At 47.9% G+C, this 18,889-nt stretch overlaps 1 protein-coding gene and 1 long non-coding RNA gene across 6 annotated transcripts in view; one reads left to right on the top strand and one right to left on the bottom strand.

Annotated features, from left to right (window-relative positions):
* Positions 1-15,419: 15,419 nt before the first annotated feature.
* Gm40709 lies at positions 15,420-18,577 on the bottom strand. Of its 4 annotated transcripts, none has more exons than XR_871854.3 (4): positions 18,133-18,577; positions 17,453-17,896; positions 16,605-16,706; positions 15,420-15,594 (listed from the first exon to the last, which is right to left on the bottom strand). It is a non-coding gene; the product is annotated as a predicted gene, 40709 (long non-coding RNA). The 4 variants fall into 4 exon arrangements; XR_871853.3 differs by having other exon boundaries at positions 16,609-16,706; XR_871855.3 differs by lacking the exon at positions 15,420-15,594 and adding an exon at positions 15,606-15,756 and having other exon boundaries at positions 16,609-16,706.
* Positions 18,563-18,889, top strand: part of Agpat3 (1-acylglycerol-3-phosphate O-acyltransferase 3) — an 83,324-nt gene continuing 82,997 nt past the window's right edge. Inside the window, exon 1 of one of the 2 annotated variants that reach the window (XM_006513716.3) lies at positions 18,563-18,847. The gene's annotated coding sequence lies outside the window, so the exon portion shown is untranslated. The remainder of the gene's footprint in view (positions 18,848-18,889) is intronic. The other variant, XM_006513719.3, reaches the window with a different exon arrangement.

The raw sequence follows: 18,889 nt of genomic DNA, 5'->3' as shown, positions 1-18,889 counted from the left end.
TGTTTTTCACAAATATTATTTATATGAGTACACTGTAACTATCTTCAGACACACACCAGAAGAGTGCATCAGATCCCATTACAGATGGTTGTCAGCCACCATGTGGTTGCTGGGAATTGAACTCAGGACCTCTGGAAGAGCACTCAGTGCTCTTAACCTCTGATCCATCTCTCCGGCCTGAATTTGAAGTTTTTATTGAGCCATTTTCACTGTAACAGGGGCCTTGGGTTTATTATTATTTGTTCTTGAAAGTGAATCCTTTATCATAATGGCTCTCACACCTGAGCTATACAGCCCCCCACTCCTCCCTGTTATTTCCTGCTACCCCCTCTGTTTTCCCCTCCCCTTTCTCCCCACCCCTACACCTGCCTGCATGCTTGCCAGTTGTACATGGCCTCTCTATGATCTTGCTGTCAGGCTGCATCTTACTCAGGGTTTCCATTGCTGCTACAAAAACACCATGGCCAAAAAGCAAGCTGGGGAGGAAAGGGTTTATTCAGCTTACACTTCCACATTGCTGGTCGTCACTAAAGGAAGTCAGGACAGGAACTCACACAGGACAGGAACTTGGAGGCAGGAGCTGATGCTGAGGTCATGGAGAGGTGCTGCTTACTGGCTTGCTTTCCTTGGCTTGCTCAGCTTGCTTTCTTAGAGCCCAGGACCACCAGCCCAGGGATGGCACCACCCACAATGGGCTGGGCCCTCCCCCATCAGTCACTAATTAAGAAACTGCCTTACACGATGTGAGGGTGATATAGCTGCCACATCTGTTACCCCATTGATCACTAGGGTTGGTTTGGCTGACCTGACTGGCTAGGCTGATGTCCCCTTCCTCCCCCACAGCTCCGTGTGCATCCTCCCTGTAGCTGCACACTCTGTCAATGAGGAAAAGAACCTTCTTCAAATAGAGGAGGACTGGTCTTCCGTCAAGGGTAGCTGTGCTCCCCTGCTAGAACCTCCAAACAAGCTCTCAAGAAAATACCTTGCAGGGCTGGAGAGATGGCTCAGTGGTTAAGAACACTGACTGCTCTTCCAAAGGTCCTGAGTTCAAATCCCAGCAAAAACACGGTGGCTCACAGCCATCATGTAATGAGATCGGATGCCCTCTTCTGGAGTATCTGAACACACAGTGTGTGTCAAGTTGACATAAAACCAGGCAGGCATGGGGACTGCCTTTTATTGTTATTGCTTCACAGTTGAATGAGCAAATTATTCAAATTGCAAAGCAACCCTTGATCATACAGTTGGTGGATAGAGTCTAGGCTAGCCCCACTCGGGCTTGGCTACCATCGGTGGTTATCCCGAGACCTCTGGGCACACCATGTGCTCATCCCTACCTAGCTACACTGCTAAGAAGTAGACAGTTTTCTCCATCCGAAGTGAAGAGACTGAGAGTCAGAAAGGTTAGGAAACCTGCCCAGTAGATGATACACAGTTAGCTGCCAGCTGGGGATCAGGATGTAAATTCTGGCCCAGGTTGGTTTTAGGAGATTACAGATCTAAGGACTCCCACAGCTTCCTGTCAGACAGAGAAGCCAGAATTGGGAGAAGGGCGGGCAAGGAATCTCCTGAGTTAACAACAACAGCAACAACAACAACAAAAAGTATAGTTCCAAGTTTTTAATCTCTCTGGGGAGGGACCAATGTGGATTCTGAGGCTGTCTGGCACCTTTTTAGCAGCTATCTGGAGGTTACACCTTCTAATTGTGGGCACCCCCAGAAAGCCAAACCCATAGAACAGTGTGTATTCTCTCAGTAGCTAATTATTTATAATTAGCATCGCAGCACCATGAGATCGTTTTTAAATTGCTTCAAAATAGTCCCCAAGGGTTTTGAACATCCCCACTCCACCCCCAAATACGTTTAATTTTTCTATCAATATGTAGTAAGTTGTAACACCTGTCCAAAAGTTGTTTTTTTAAAAATGTACATAAATTAAAGCCTGGTATTGGTGAAGGGAGACATTTAACGTCTCCGCCGACTGTGACTGCCGAGGGAAGGATGCTGGCAAGCACCTCAGGACTCCACCTAACTGGTGACATTTACCTACACCAGGACAATAGGAATGTGCAGGCCCTGATCTGTCCCTCTGCTTGTCAGACCAGCCTGGAGGTACAGACTGTCTGAGGTGCAAGGTCCCCAAACATAGTTGAGCCTTGCTGGGAGAACTCTGGTTCTGGGGCCAGTTTAGTGCTCAGTGATTAGAGGCACGGAATGAGGAATGAGCCTTGGTAGTTGGATGGACTGGTCTTCGGTGGGGCACATATGCCTTCACCTGCCTGAGCTCCATTGATTGCAGCCGCTGAAGCTAGGCATGCAACCAGTCAAGCCCAGGTATTTGGTATCTGGAGAGGCGAAAGAATGGCAATAGCTGTGTAGGCCATCGGTCCATGGGAACCCATTGAATCCAAACCCCATTTCTACCACAGCAAGTGGTTAGAGATTTCATTTGGACCCCTGACCTCTTGGGTTCTAAAATAAACGCTTGCTGGGATCAAATGCTGCTCTCTGCAGGTTGCCTGCTGTGTTATTAATGAGAGCTCAATTATAGAGTCCTGGCTTTGTGGGGCGTCCAGCATGCTCACTTCATCTTGCTAAGCCCCAGGGAGGGCCTTCCTCTGTCACAGTCAGCCAGCCACCTTCATGCCACTGTGCTAAGAGAGCCTGGTATGAGGAGGGACTCAGTGCTCAGGCTCCTTGGCAGGGACAGAGTTGGGGAGGGGGCTCCCTTCTGTCTCATTTGCTCCCCTAACTCTGAAGGGCCAAAAGGTAGAGATTCGGATCCCCATTTCTGCAGAGTCCAAACAAGGTGAAGAGCCAGAGAGTGGGGAAGGAGGCTTTGTAGGAAATCTGGCCATTTCGCACACAAAGCCAAGACTACACACAGATCCTGGGAAGGAAGAGACAAGAAAGGGCACCGTGGCCCACGCTGGCCTGCACACCCACAAGGAGTCAGCCTTGGTTTGCTTCTGCCCAAGAACTCCCATTCAACTTGTAGTCTCTGTAGACAAGATAACTAACTGGGGGTAGAGTAGGTGGCCAGTGGGTGGTCCTTCCTCCTCTTTCACTCCAAATGTTTATTGGAGGCTGAGCAAACAAACTCTATAGGACAGTCTCCTGATACCCTCCTCTGGGGCACCAAGGGATACTTTCCCTCAGGTCTGTCTTGAGAGCCTCTTAAGCGGTAGCTGGGTAGCTGTTGTCGTTATGCTATCACTAGAGTCAGCCGCAACCCTGACTCCTTGAGTTGAAGCAGCTAAGCTCTCCCTTAGGCAGGGAGTTTCCTGGGTTGGGTAGGGTGGAGTAGTGGGAGCTGTGGGATACCCCTTTGTCAGCCATTGTTGCTGTTAGTATTCTTGTGTTCCCTTTGTTCCCGGGTCTCTAATTCCCTTTGCTGCCTCCCCAGGGGTGTTAGTGGTGGCAGTAGGAAGGAAGAAGGTATCATGAGGGACTCCAGTTGACCAGGGCAGTTTGTGGCTCCTTAGTGTGTTTGCTTCTAGCCAGCTTCTATTAAGGTTTTTTTCCTCCCTCCACATCTTTGTCTTCTGTGACGTGTATTATGATGCAGAAAACACTTGTTAGACTCACGTAAGCGACTTGTGCTGTTGGGTTCCCGGTGGAATCTGAGGAAACTCATGTCAGAGACAGAAGCTGGAAAACCAAAGCATTATTTCCTGCACTCGCAGGGAGGTGGCCAATTCGGGATATGAACCTCCTCCCCGAAGAGAAATTGTACATTTGTATAGGACAGGAACACAAAGCGAGGGGGAGTGGGGTGGGCTGGTGAATTGACCAATCATATTTTGACACAAGCGGTTAAACAAGGAAGTTAATGGAGATGACTGGGCCCTGTCCGGGTCACCTGGTTTTAGGGTCCTTGTGTCACCTATTATAGCTAGGTTCCTCCTGGACTCTGGACTGGAACTTAGAATGATAAGGGAACTGAGAGGCTGCAAGCTGCCTCAGTCAATTAAGATAAGCAACACATTTACAACTTGCGTGCCTTAGTTTAGATAACGGGACAACAGCAACTTCCCTTTTTATATCCTTTACTGGTTAACAGACTGGCATGAAACCCCTGAACAAGCAGGCAGGAGTTGGGTTCTGGGCCCTGGGAACGTGAACTCAGTTTTGACCCTGTCAGCAAGTCCGAGGTTGTTCCTGCGATGGCTGGACTCAGGAAACTTCTAACAATGTTCGAGACACAAAAGTTATAGGCTGCTGTTTGGGTAATTCTGCCTCTCTCTAGGGCAGAGAGGCTGCCTCTCTAGCCCTCTTAGGGCTCCTGTGGACCCCTAGGAGCTCAGAGTGGGACTGTCTTTGGAGAAAAGGCTTTACAGAACTAATTAAGTGAAAACAAGGTTACCATTGGTGGCCCTGATCCAACTGACTAGTGTCCTTGTTAGTAGGACCAAAGGAAAACTCCCAGTTCCCCACGCCTCAAAAGGCATTCCAAACATCCAGGAATGAGCTCAACCCAGACTGTAAGAGGATTTCTGGTGGTTATATAAAATCCAAAATTCCTCAGGAATTTGTGAAGTTGGTGGTTCCATCTACCCAAAGCGGGGGGGGGGGGGGGGGGTTTGTTTTTTTTTTTTTTTCTTTTTTTTTTACTTTCTTTACTTTGGCAGAAGGGACATATGGCCACCTATAGCGCCTATCAGCATAACAAAGCACGGTGCTGGTGTCACAAGTACCTGATACACATTTTGAAGTCTCTTCCCCGCCACCCCACCCCCTCACTCTGCCCTTGGCTGCCTCCTTGCTAGTTCTGTCTCTCAGTTTCATCTGTTCCTTACTCTGTCTCTAGCCATGGCTAACCACTTGTCTCTCCTTGGGGAGGGAATGGATGCTGCCTGGGTTGAGCTTACTTTAACTGTGGTCATGCTGATCACTGAGTAAAGAATTATCCCATGCCTTGTTCGCCATCACACCAGGGCCCTGCCCAAACTGTAGACACTGTTGGGTTGACTGCCCTACTCTGCCTTGCCAAGGTAGGACCGTTTTCCTGAGTTCCTCCTCCAACAGGAAAATGCCTCACCTTCTATTCTGGCAGCTGAAGGCTGATGCTGTCCGGTGTGGCAGCTGAACACTGATGACCTCTGCCTGGCCCCAGCAAAACCACTGAGATCACCATGGAGAATCCAGGACTGGCTGACCGGGGAGTGGGGTTAGTCTCTTGACATTTTAACTGGTACAGTTGGACTACACTTCCGACTCAGATGTATCCCTCTCATTTCTCTGTGACGGTGCTGATGCTGAGCTATGACTTTATCAGCAACAAGGACACCTCAGCAAGCTCCTCCAACCTTGACTGTGGCTGCCTGGCCAGTCCATTTCCTATGTAAATAGACTTTTTCTAGAGCTATTAGGTCTCCTGCTGAAAAAGGCGAAATCCCTGACACGTTCTTCACAAGGAAAGAGAGAAGGTCACAAAACAGGCTTCGATGAAGAATCAAACTCAAGCTCTCATGCTGCTATTACTAGCTAAAATTTTACTTTTGATCTTGCTTGGGCTGGAGAGTTGGCCCAGTGGTTAAGAGCACTGACTGCTTTTCCAGAGGTCCTGAGTTCAATTCCCAGCAACCACATGGTGGCTCACAACCATCTGTAATGGGATCTGATGCTCTCTTCTGGTGTGTCTGAAGGCAGCTACAGTGTATTCACTCACATGTATAAAATAAAACAAATTAAAAAAAAGAGTAGTCGGGCAGTGGTGGCACACACCTTTAATCCTAGCACTTGGAGGCAGAGGCTGGCAGATTTCTGAGTTCGAGGCCAGCCTGGTCAACAGAGTGAGTTCCAGGACAGCCAGGGCTATACAGAGAAACCCTGTCTCGAAAAACCGGGGGAAAAAAAAAAGATTAAAAAGATCTTGCTTTTCAATGACCATCCTCCGAAATCAACCACTTATGTCTCGTGGTAAATGACTTGGATAAAGGAAAAAAAAATGGCCTTGGGGACATTGGGAATGTGTGCAAACTGAGAAGAGACTGGAGGGGAGACATTGGAAATATGAGACTAGAGGGTGGTCACCAGCCTTGGGCACCTTGGTCTCCAGCCTGGGGGGGGGCGGGGGGCTATGAATTGACTTGTTCAGTCACATCTACACATGGCTATAGCAGCCCTATAAGCACGGACAGCCATGGGCAAGAAAAGAAGTGCCATCCAGGGTTGCACTGTCCAGAGATGTCTAGGAGGTATCTAATGGCAATTTATTGTGTCTGTGTTTGTACGGACAGTGGAATGAACAGAATCTTCTGGGGCTGCCTAGGAGTAGGGTACTGTAGTTCCAGTAGAGAGGGCTCCCAGCTAGAACTTCAATGGAGAATAAAGCTCAGAGCAATAAAGGGATGGTTGTAGGATACCCCCCCCACACACACACACACTTTACTGAGGAGGGAGGGATGGGAGGGCTAAGCAGGCAGCCCCCTTAGGAGAAGAACAAAGATAGGCTAAGTCTTTACATAGAAGTGATTAGTAAGTGGGGAACAGAGTTTCAGAGACAGCTCTGAAGTCAGTGTGAATTTGATTGGTCACCCTAGAAGCCACGGAGATACTAAGGCAGTGGCTACTGTCCCACTTTGATCAGACCAGAAATTGAGATGCAGGCTGGTCCACACTGCTGGCTGGTGGTATGAACCCCACACCCAGCAGAGCCTCCTCCTGATTGACAGAGAAACTCGGCTTCCTCATATCATACCCACCCTCCCACCAGTTCTGACTTCAGCAATCTGTGTGCCAGGAAAAAGGGGAACATAAACAGATTCATTTTGCAACTCTCCGGCACTACCTCTACAGCTGGAGTTGAGATTTAGATGATGAGAGGAAGCAACCAGATATGGACAAAGTTTTGAAAGGCCCAGTATTTCCCCTTAGCTGGGGGTGTGTGTCTGAGAAGGCATGCAGAATTTCACAAATGGCAGGCAAATTCTCTACTGCTGAGCTATATCCCCAGACCTAAAAGCAAATGTTTATTTTATTTTAAAGATGTATTGATTGGTTTTATGTACCTGAGTACACTATAGCTGTTTTTAGACACACCAGAAGAGGGTGTCGGATCCCATTACAGATGGTTGTGAGCCACTGTGTGGTTGCTGGGAATTGAATGCAGGACCTCTGGAAGAATAGTCAATGCTCTCCAGCCCCTCTCAGTTGCATTTCTAACCCAAGGGAGTTGTGGTGATTTGTAGGCATAAAGTTTTTGCAACCTACTTTTATTAAGGGTTCAACCTCTGCTCTAGCCCAGAGGTAGTGGAGGAGAAAAGTCACTGGGATATGGGGGAAGTGGACCTGTTCAGCAATAGTTCTTTGCGGGCGAGCTCAATCTTCTTTGGCAGCAGTTCAGTCCCATAGCAAACACTAAATAGGACTCAGCAGCTGCAGACCAGTCCTCTAGGCAGGTAGACTCCAGTCTCGAACCAGCAGCTGTAGTTCAATCCTGAAAAAGCTGCCAGGCTTGCCAACTGGCCTGAGGTGAGGCAGCAGAAGCAGCAAGCTGCCACAGGAACCTCATGCGCAGTTTTTGGGCAAGGTTGTCTTAATGGTGGTGTTATCACAAGTTTGCTCAATAACACTATGTAAGGTGAACTAACACGTGTGTGCTGTTAGCAAAGACTAGGGAGGCGGAGCAAACCAAACCAATGCTCAGTGCTCATCTCCCACTGACTGTGGGTCATATTTAGACTCCATCATCACAGGTCCTTTCACATGTTTGCTATGGCAAAACATCCTTTCACCTGTGTGCTCCAGCAAAACATCATTTGACCTAACTAACTTTCCAAAGGAACTAGAAGTTTCCATTTCAGTGGTTAGCTTTGTCAACTTGATACAATCTAAGATTGTAGAAGAGAGTCTCCATGTGGGATCATCTGCCTTGGGTTATCGGTATGCTGTGGAGGATTATCTTGAGTTAACTGATGCAGGAAGACTCAGCCCACTGCGGGTGGTCCCATTCCCTAGGCAGGAGGTCATTCTCTCTATGCTGTTGTTTGTGGAATGTGATGTGCCCTGCTTGTTGTCTTGAGTTCCTGCTTCTGTGACCTCCCTACAGTAATAGACTGAAGCCTGGATTTGTGATCTAAACTATGCCCTTTCTCTCCTGTGTTGCTTTTTTTTTTTTTTTTTTTTTTTTTTTTGGTTTTTCGAGACAGGGTTTCTCTGTATAGCCCTGGCTGTTGTAGACCAGGCTGGCCTCGAACTCAGAAATCCGCCCGCCTCTGCCTCCCGAGTGCTGGGGTTAAAGGCATGTACCACCACCACCACGCCCGGCTTCTACATTGCTTTTTTGTCAGGGTTTATCACAGCAATAGTAAGTAAACAGGAGACCTGCGATCCCCAAGCTCTATAAGGACTTAGGGTACCCAGGGCTTGCTAGAGTACAGGAGGCCCTGCTAAGCCCACAGATGATAAGGACTGGGCAGATGGAGCCTCAGACCCAGGGTCAAAGAGAAGCATCCTCCAGGAGCATCCTGCCATGATGCCAGGCCAGGTACTGCCCCACCTGGCTGGGCTTCTGTAAGGTATGTGTTGGCAGCCTTACTCTGGGCCTTGGGAGGCTCACTCTGTCCTCCCTATCTCTCTGTTCCTCTGGCTGGTTGCCCTCCCCCTCTCCCACCCCAGCTTCCTATAGAAGTCACTGAGGGCATGCTGATGGTAGCTCTTGGATATCACCTGCTTAGGCTTTGTGTAGAGGGTGCCCAAGTCACTGTCTCCATGGGATACTGAGACTATCAGCTACTCCTCCGACTTCTCTTCATGAAATGTGAAGAAACCTTGCCCAACCAGCATAGAGATCAGGGTCAGGCCACAAGAGCTAGAAGCCAGATCTTGATGGCAGTGGACCCTGGGCTAGTGCCCAAGCTGTGGGGAAGCTGTTTGTGCAGCCACAGATGCCCTACATTTGAATCACATTTCATGAAGAGAAGTCAGCTTCATGCTCTCAGCCAGCCAAGGGAAATCATAAAGAGCAGAGCCAGTTTTGCCTGACATGGCATTTGTTGCCAACTGTGACGGTTATTTTTGGTTGTCAACTTGACTCTATCTGGAATGAACTACAATCCAGAAACAGAGGGCAAACCTGGGAGAGATTTTGTTTTGTTTTTGTTGCTTTTGTTTGTGTTTTTCCAGACAAGGTTTCTTTGTGGAGCCTTGGCTGTCCTGGAACTAGGTCTGTAGACCAGGCTGGCCTCAAATCCAAAGATCCTCTTGCCTCTGCCCCCAAAGTCCTGGGATTAAAGGTGAGCGCCACCACTGTCCTGCAAGAGATCATTTTTGCTTGGTTTGAAGCAGATGAATCTGCTTGTCTGAACCTTTGAGGTAGGAAGACAAACGCTTTTGATCTGGATCTTGAGGTTGGAAGATTCACCTTTAATCTGGGCCACACCTTCTGATGGAAGCCCGTACAAAGATGGAAGAAGGAAGATTCTGCTTGTTGTCTGCTTGCCCTGGCCTTGCAAGCACATCCATTCCTTCACTAGCATTAGAGCCTACTTCTTTGGCATCTACTGAAAACCAGCTGAGACATCCAGCCTTATGGACTGAGCAACTACTTTATTTTATATTTATTTATTTATTTATTTATTTATTTATTTATTTTGGTTTTTCCAGACAGGGTTTCTCTGTATAGCCCTGGCTGTCCTAGAACTCACTTTGTAGATCAGGCTCGCCTCGAACTCAGAAATCCGCCTGCCTCTGCCTCCCGAGTGCTGGGATTAAAGGCATGTGCCACCTTGCACGGCTTGAGCAACTACTTTTTTGGGGCCTTATGTTTACAGCCAGACATTGTTGGATTAGCTGGTGTGCAACCTATAAGTTACTCAAATAAATTACCTTCATATATATGTATATATTTTATCTTTATACATATTTATATAAATAATATATCTATAAGTTTATATGTATTATAAATATCATGATATATATATATATATATATATATAGAGAGAGAGAGAGAGAGAGAGAGAGGGAGAGAGAGAGAGATAGAGAGATTCATTCTATAGGTTCTGCTACTCTAGAGACCCCTAATCAATACACAAAAATATCTGCCATTTTGGTATTTCCACAAGCCATGGCTCAGTATATCCTGGGGCTCCAATCTGTACCAAGAAGAATCCCTATTATAAGTTATTTGCCTCTGCAGAAGGTTCTGTTTACAATAATTTGTTTCCTGAAAAAGTTATATTTCTCTTCCTGCTTTCCTATCACGGGCATCTAACCACCTAACACCTCCATCTTTTTGGGTAGCGTCCGTGAGTTTCCAGCAGTTACTTTCAGTCTGGGTAAATGTTGACATCTGTGTACAGTTAGCAGCTTTTTAAAATACCTCCTCTGGGGGGCTGGGAAGATGGCATAGCAGTTAACGGTGCATATTGCTCTTGCAGAATATGTATGCTTACTTGCCAGCACTCACACAGGGTGACTCACAACTCTCTGTGACTCCAGCTGCAGGCGATGCAATACCTCTGGCCTCTGAGGGCCAACGCATACCCATGTTTGAACTCTCTCTCACCCACATAATTAAAACATTAAAAACAAACCTTTAAAGAAGCCCATTTGCCTAGGGCCTGAGACTGTCTTGGTACACATATAACACAAACTGCCTCATTTTACAGCAGAACAACCTAGGGCCTGGGGTGTTCTGTTCTTGTCTGGGAGCCAGGATGGCACTGAGCCTTGGCCTGTAATCTCCTGGCAGCTAGAGGAGCTGATGTCCCTGCCAAGCAGCTCCAGGAGCATTTGTGGCCAATGCCTGTCCTGTCCCCAACCTGTGGAGACTGAGACATGTCATTTTGTGGTGAAGCCACCTTGGAACTGAGAGGTCCTTCTGGGTTAGAGGTGGGTAGCCCTCTGTCGCTTGGTCTCGGGCTCTACACTCATACTCAGTTTATGAATCCGTGGAACAGGTTGCCAGAAAGTTCTCGCTGAGAATTAGAGCCACCTGAGAGGACAGAGTTTCCTTGGTCAGCTCTGCAGGAGCCCCAGTGCCAACTTGCAACTCCTGAAGACTTTTACATGGTCACTGAATGCCACTCTGGCCAGAATTCTTTTCACAGTTGACATTGGAAGCGGGCACCTTGGTTTTCCTAACAAGAAAACAATACAAATACTGGCTAGGCCAAGAGAAGCCAGCTTCTGTGGTATGGTCATGGTGGGTTCAGGGCCAGGCTGACTGGTAAGTAGCCACATGGAAAGGGGGTAAGGGAGTGAGCCACCAAGAGCAAGGAAGCCCCAAGTGTCAGGGAAACTAGCTTAAGAAAGAGAACAGGTGGGGCACCGACTGCTCTTCCAAAGGTCCTGAGTTCAAATCCCAGTCACCACATGGTGGCTCACAATAATCCGTAATGAGATCTGATGCCCTCTTCTGGAGTGTCTGAAGACAGCTACAGTATACTTACATAAAATAAATAAATAAATCTTTAAAAAAAAAAAAAGAAAGAAAGAGAGAGAGAGAGAGAGAGAGAGAGAGAGAGGGAGGGAGGGAGGGAGGGAGAGAGAGAGAGAAAGGGAGGGAAGGAGAGAGAGAGAGAGAGAGAGAGAGAGAGAGAGAGAGAGAGAGAGAGAGAGAGAGAGAGAGAGAGAGAGAGAGAGAGAGAAAACAGGGCTGGAGAGATGGCTCAGTGGTTTAAAGCACTGACTGCTCTTCTAGAGGTCCTGAGTTCAATTCCCAGCAACCACATGGTGGCTCACAACCATCTGTAATGGGATTCGATGCCCTCTTCTGGTGTATTTGGAGTATATTCATATACATAAAGTAAATAAATAAATACTTTTTTTAAAAAAGAGAATGAAGAAAAGGAAAATTGTAGGTTTTTAAAAAAAATTATTAAGTACACTGTTGCTATCTTCAGATGCACCAGAAGAGGGCATCAGTGGTTATGAGCCACCATGTGGTTGCTGGGATTTGAACTCAGGACCTCTGGGAGAGCAGTCAGTGCTCTTACCCGCTGAGCCATCTCTCCAGCCCTTGTCGTTGTTTTGTTGTTTGTTTGTTTTGTTTTGTTTTTTTCTGAGTAGCTTAGAAAATTAGTCAGCCTTAACCCTGCTACCTGGCTGCTGCTCTGTAAGCAACTGTTGAATTTTTACTTGAAACGTATCGACCTTATACTGTAGTGTGGCATGCAGAACCGGCACATTAAAACTCTGGAAAGTGTTTTAAATCAGGAATATTTTAAACGGGTGTTTTGCAGTTTAAACCGGGTGACCTTGGGCCTTCAGAGGGTGTCTGGTTTCTGGGTTTTACAGGTGGGACTCTAAGCCAGCACACCTGCATGTTCCTGTGGGAATTTTTGTCTTTGAGTTTGGATTACTAAGAATGGCCCACATAGGTAAAAGCTTTAGAAATATTGAGTTCCCAGGAAGAGTTCAAATTCTCTTGCTTATGAAAGGACACCAAGCAGCTCAGGGAGTGGGTGTACTTTCCCATAACTTGAGGTTGCTCTCACTTCTAGTTGTCTGGGCTACTCTCCTGGATCAGCCGCCTCGCCTCTGTAGCTCCAATGCCTTCACTGTGGGAAGCAACAATGTTACTGGTGCATAGATTTGTCAAAATTGCCAAATGGCTTTCTTGTATTTTATAAGAAACTAGGAAACAAAAACTGGTAATGGCTGGAAGGAGGCCAGGAAGGGTGTGTATATGGGTGTGTGTCTTTAATCTTACCACTTGGGAGGCACAGGCAGAGGCAGAGGCAGGTGGGATTTTCGAGTTCGAGACCAGCCTGGTCTATATAGGGAGTTCCAGGACAGCCAGGAGGACTACAGAGAGAAACCCCACCCCCTCTCTCTAGAAAAAACAAAAAACAAAAGAAATTGGTAAGGAACAATGGATTTATTATCAGTTTGGCCAAAAGGAGGGATTGAGGGAGAAGCCGGCCTGATCCCTCACTCACTAAGAATAGGCACACAGTGCTTTCCAGAAAGTGGGGAGGAAGGAACCTGAGCCTCAGGCTAGCTCCAGATAAGTTTTTAATTTGAGTCCAAGTAGAAGAAGATAGGGCCTCAATGAGGCCCTGTTTTTTAAAAATAGAAAAATTGGGTTTGTGGGAAGTAGAATATCCACCCACACTAGCCCTTAGAGAACCTTGTTCTTTGGCAGGTGGACCGTGGGGGCGTGTCTTGTTATTTGCATCAGCTTCAGGGTCTAAATGTAGGGGAAGTCAGGATCCCTGACTCTCAGCTGGTGGAGGTGGCACTGGCCTGCCATCCCAGCAGTTCTGTGGAGGCCTGCAGGGGACCCTGTCCCAACGGAACAAAACCAAACCCCCTCAAGTGTGAGAGCGAAAGGAATGGGGCAACGATCTGGTCATTGAGGAAGAGGCTCATGTGTGGAGTCCATGCTCCTCAGCAGAAGTAGCTCCTGGGCAACGGTTTCAATGCACCCTGAAGTCTCAGCAGTCAGTGGAGTAGAGGATGCTTAGGTTTTATGTATGTATGTATGTATGTATGTATGTATGTATGTACGTATGTATGTACGTATGTATGTATGTACGTATGTACGTACGTATGTATGTATGTATGTACGTATGTATGTATGTATGTACGTATGTATGTACGTATGTATGTATGTATATATGTATGTATTTAGTTTTACTACTACTACTACTACTGTGTTATGTGTGCACACAGACCAGGAGAAGGGCATTGAATACCCTTGAACTGGAGTTTCAGGAGGTTGAGTCTCCTGACTCTGGGTGCTGGGAACAGAGTTCAGGTACATGCTTAACTGCTGAACCATCTCTCCAGCCTTCAGTATTCCTTTTTAACTTTTTTTTTTAAGATTTATTTATTTATTATATGTAAGTACCCTGTAGCTGTCTTGAGGTACTTTTTCTCCTCTCTCTGGCCTCACTCACTCTAGCCCAAAGATTTATTATATGTGAGAACACTGTAGCTATCCTCAGAGACCCCAGAAGAGGGCATCAGATCTCATTATGGATGGTTGTGAGCCACCATGTGGTTGCTGGGAATAGAACTGGGGACCTCTGGAAGAGCAGTCAGTGCCATCTCTCCAGCCCCCCTTAACTTTTTTTTTAAAAGATATTTCAAATAAAATGGAAACAGTCCGTGCTTATGACCCAGGCACTGGTGGCATTTGTGCCCAGCCTTGTTGAGTTCCCAACCGTAAGATTCATACAGACAACTTTGTAAACTTGGTCACAGTCAAAACACGAGTGGACAGCCTGGTGACCTAACATGGTGAGGGCTCCTTCAACCCTTGTGTCCCTTTTAGAAGTAATCGAAGCCAAGGACATATGGTTCTTAGGCATGGTTGATGCTCCTGCTGCTTGAGGAGATCTGTTCTTGGCAGTCCCTTACTCACAGAGCTGCTCTGCAGGAGGGTGATCAATCAGGAGATTTCCCTTAACGGTTTCTTCAAACTTCAGCTCCTTGATTTCTGTTTTATAGTCTTACTACTTTGCCACCTTAAAACAAAACAAACAAAACAAAACCGCCTGTCCTCACATAAGCTCTGGCTATTACAAATTGTGCTTCTGGTATGCTACTTAACCCCTAGGAATCTGCAAAGCTATAACCCAGATCCTTCAAGATGAAGGAATGTTCAGACCCAAAACTTCCATGTCAGGTTTATGCAGTGCTGGGGAATGTAGTCAGGGCTCCAGGCACTTCAGGTTAATATTCCACCAACTGAGCTACATCTCCAGCCCCAGCTGGTCTTTAGGAAATTTAAATCTAAGTAAATGCTTGAGTGCTCTCCAGTGTGGTTTGTGGGGTGGGTGTCTCTGGGAAATTCCTGCTGGGTTATGGGGATAATCCATCCCCTAGTGGCTAGTGCTAAGTGACTCCAGATGAATCTAAATCCTTTCATGCCACACACATCAAGATGGGGGTTATCCCAAAACCTAAAGAGGAAGCCAAGCCAGGTCATCAAACAAGTGGTCTGCTACCAAAGCAAGCAAAATTAGTGTTCAAGTTCCCTAATTGTCTCGGTTAGGGTTTCTATTCCTGTGGTGAAACACTGACCAAAAAAGCAAGTTGGAGAGGAAAGAGTTTATGTAGTAGCTTACACATCCACATTGTAGTCCATCATTGAAGGAGGCCAGAACAGAAAGGCAAGCAGGAGCTGAAGCAGGAATGATGGAGGAATGATGCATACTGGCTTGTTCACCATGGCTTGCTCAGCCTGCTTTCTTATAGAACCAGCCCAGGGATGGCATCACCCACAATGGGCTGGCCCCTCCCCCACTTGATCACTAATTAAGAAAATGGCAGCCAACAGCTGAATCTTAGAGAGGCATTTTCTCAATTAAGGTTTGCTCTTTTTAGATGACTCTAGCTTATATTAAGTCGACATAAAGCTAACCAGGACACTAAGCAAACAACCGTTCGGGAAGTGGCTGGAAGGAGCTTTCAAAGTGACATGTATTTCAGGCATACCCTCTTTACAAATTCCCACCCAGACCTCAAACCAAAACCACCATTTTTATTATTTTTGTATGGGGGGGGGGCTAACATCATTGTAAAGTAAATAGAAGTCAGAGGGTGGGTGGCTTTGTGGAGTTGTTTCTCTTCTTCCTCCGGTTGGTGGGTTCCAGGATTTGAACTCAGGTCCTCAGGATGTACAGAAAGTGTTTCTACCTGCGGAGGCATTTCCAGCTGCTTAGACAAAGGCCAGACCACATAAAAGTATAACTGTGAAGGATAATCTGCTTTTCCTAGGGTAAGGGTGCCTGGGCCCCAGTCTGTTTCCAGTTTTTATTCAAGTCCAGGCATAGGAAAGTTGGGGTCTGAACAGAGTCCCTGTTTTGAAAGAGAAAGGAATTGGGTTTGTGAGATTCCTGTCCATTCTGAGCCTGGCAGATTTCTCTGTGACCCATTCCTTTGGTAGGGGTAGGCTGTCTATATATCTTTGGAAATTATGAAAGTCAGGATACTGAAGAAATGTTGAAGTGCCTGCTTCAGAGGTGACTGGAGTTTCTCCATTTTGAATCCAATTGATTGCCAAGACTGAAAGTCTCTCAATCTCTCTCTCTCTCTCTCTCTCTCTCTCTCTCTCTCTCTCTCTCTCTCTCTCTCTCTCTCTTTTCCTTTTTCAAGAAAGGGTTTCTCTGTGTAGCCCTGGCAGTCCCAGAACTCACTCTATGATCAAGCTGGCCTCGAACTCAAGAGATTCTCCTGCCTCTGCCTCCCAAGTGCTGGGGTCAAAGGCGTGTGCCACTAACCTGGAGACTTGTGTTATTAAAAAGTCACGGATATGACTTTGGCCATGTATTCCCAACTCATATTATTTGAAAGTGTTTCTTTGAGATAAGTTCTCCCTCACTCTGTAGTAGACTGTTCTCAAACTTGAAGCAATCCCCCTGCCTCACCCTCTTTAGTACTGGGATTGAAGACCTGGGCCACCTTAGTGCCTGACACATTTAAAAGCTTTCTAAGGAACCCTCTTTGTTTCTTTTTCTCTGTCTGTCCCTGACTCTGTCTCTGTCTCTCCCTCCCTGCCCCTTTTCTTTTTGAGACAGGGGATAATCCATCTCCTAGTGGCTAGTGCTAAGTTTTTGTCTCTGTGTAGCCTTGGCTGTCCTGCAACTTGCTCTGTAGTCCAGACTGGTCTCAAACTCACCTCAAATTCAGACTGGCCTCAAACTCACCTACCTCTTTGTCCTGAATGTTGGAGGAGGACCAGGTGGGATCACAGGCTTAGAAGATCAAAACATAGGCCAAAAGGGTCCAAGAAATCCTTTCTGAGCTAGCTAGAACAGATGGGAGTTGCCTGTGTATTTACTGTAAACAGAATCTATAATCTCCATTGTGAAATCCACTAAGTTATGGGGTCACTGATGGGAAAGGAGTTTGATTAAACCCAAACGTTATACTTCAGCCTTAAGTGTTATTTTAACCCTTTTGTTTGAAATACTTGAAAAGGAGTCTTGTACAGTTTTAGTGGGAGAGGATGTGTTTTTGTGCCCAGTCCTGCTGTGACTTGATATGTCAGGGTGGGTTGGCACCCACCTCTTCTTAGAGAAGGGGAGGGGGTGGGCGGAAGAACTGTATGAGGAAGGACTGGGAGGAGGGGGGCTGCCATTGGGATGTAAATTAGTGTGTGTGTGGGGGGGGAGGGAAGGAGCCTTGGCTCAATGTAGGTAATCTTTATAGCAAAGTCTGCTGAGATGCAGCTTTCAGCTCATAAACATCAACCCCTCTGGATAAGGGGTTGTTCTCCCTTCCCATGCTTAAACTTTCCCCATTTCTCTTTTCTGTCAGCTCAGCCTCTGCCTTCCAGACAGCTTGGCTGAGTCATGCAGCCTCTTCAACTCTTCTGTAGCCACCCTGTCACCTGTTAAAGGAGTCTAGTGGTGTGATGAGTTATTAAAGTTAGTAATTAAGATCGTGTTGGAGTGAAAGAACCTGTTTGCTGGTGGTCACAGCAGCTTATGTAGTTGAAGAGAGCTGGGGATTTATTACTCAGTAAATTGTGACATTATGGGAAGGCACATACTTTCCTGTCTGTTACTGCCCTAGAACAGGAGATCCTGCCCAGAACAGAAGCTTTTACAGGTAGGCAGCTCGCCCTGTGGTATATGGCCTAAGTCGTTTTCAAGTGAACTTGGAAAATAGGGCTTGGATCCCAAGGCCTGAGCAGGCAAGAGGCCACACAGGTTTCAAGTGGTGTGCAGATGGCCTGGTCCTGATGCAGCATCTGAGCCTGCACAGTCCTTCTTGGCCTGTTTTAGGATCAGTCCCTTGCCTGGTGAGGGAAGGAGACTCAGGTGGCTGTTGGTCCTCAGATCCGATGACTCACTATGGACGGAACAGGCTTCTTAGAGAAGAGGGTCCTGACCTTCTTCTGACCCAAGGCTGACCCTAGGAAGACCCTGGACTAGGTTAATTGAGGTTTCCTCCTGGATTGGTTGTGGATACAATGTTGCTAGTCAGTTGCCAACTATAAATAAATCAAAGGGTACAGCACGTGGGAGTGAAAAGCGATCCTGGTGCCTTACCAGGCACTGGGGACAATCCTACAGGATTCCAGGATGGGATCCTTACTTGGGGGCAGGATGGGGTGTGTGTTGGGAGTGGGGTCCAGGAGGATAAGGGAAATGGGGTCTAATTAATTGGCGGGGAACCCCCAAATTTCCAGGCGTCCCCAGGAGGACTCAGAAGGAAGGGGAGTCTAACCTGAGCCATCAAAACATCCTGGGTCTCAAGGGGACCTCCGGGACTGGGAAGGGGTCTAGGCTGAGGCTCAGAATGATTTCAGGAGGCTGAACGGAGGCAAATCCAGGCTGGGCCTAGGAATATTCCAGTTCTTGGGGGAGGCAACCCAGGAGGACTCCAGGGAACCATCGGGGGTCCAAGTACGGCCCAGGAACACCCCGAAGAACTTCAGGGGGACAAGGGGATCCAGGCTGGGCCCAGGAACACCGCAGTACCCCAGAAGGACTTCAGTGGGCTAAAAGAGGGGATTCAAGCTGGGCCCAGGAACACCCCAGTGGGACTCCGGAGGACCGCAGGCAGCTGAAAGGGAGTCGGACTGGGTCTAGGAACATCCCGCTGGCCAGGGAGGGTGGAGGCTGCTCCCGCGGGGCGCGCCTCGCGTCCCCTCCCCCGCTTGCTGTCCGTTGGCCGAGGCGGTCGCCGCTGCGCCGCGGGCCGCGACTCCTCCCCCGCGCGTCGGTCCGCGCGTGTCCCCGCGTCCCCGCGCCTGGCGTCCCGCGCCGGCGGAACTGTGGGATCGCCGCGCACAGGAAGTGGCGGCGGCGCCGAGGCGGAGGGCGGCGATGGGGGCCCGGGGCGGCGGGCGCCGCACTCGCTGAGGCCCCGACGCAGGGCCGGGCCGGGCCCAGGCCGCGCGCGCCCGACGCGAGAACCGCGACCAGCAGGTGGAGTGCAGGTGAGCCGCGCCGAGCCCGGCCGAGCCGCCGGAGGTCGTCCC

Source organism: Mus musculus, chromosome 10 (assembly GCF_000001635.26).
Source record: "Mus musculus strain C57BL/6J chromosome 10, GRCm38.p6 C57BL/6J".
Classification (NCBI taxonomy): Eukaryota; Metazoa; Chordata; class Mammalia; order Rodentia; family Muridae; genus Mus; species Mus musculus.
Note: the sequence above shows the minus strand (reverse complement) of the source record. Positions and strands in the feature narration are given on the sequence as shown.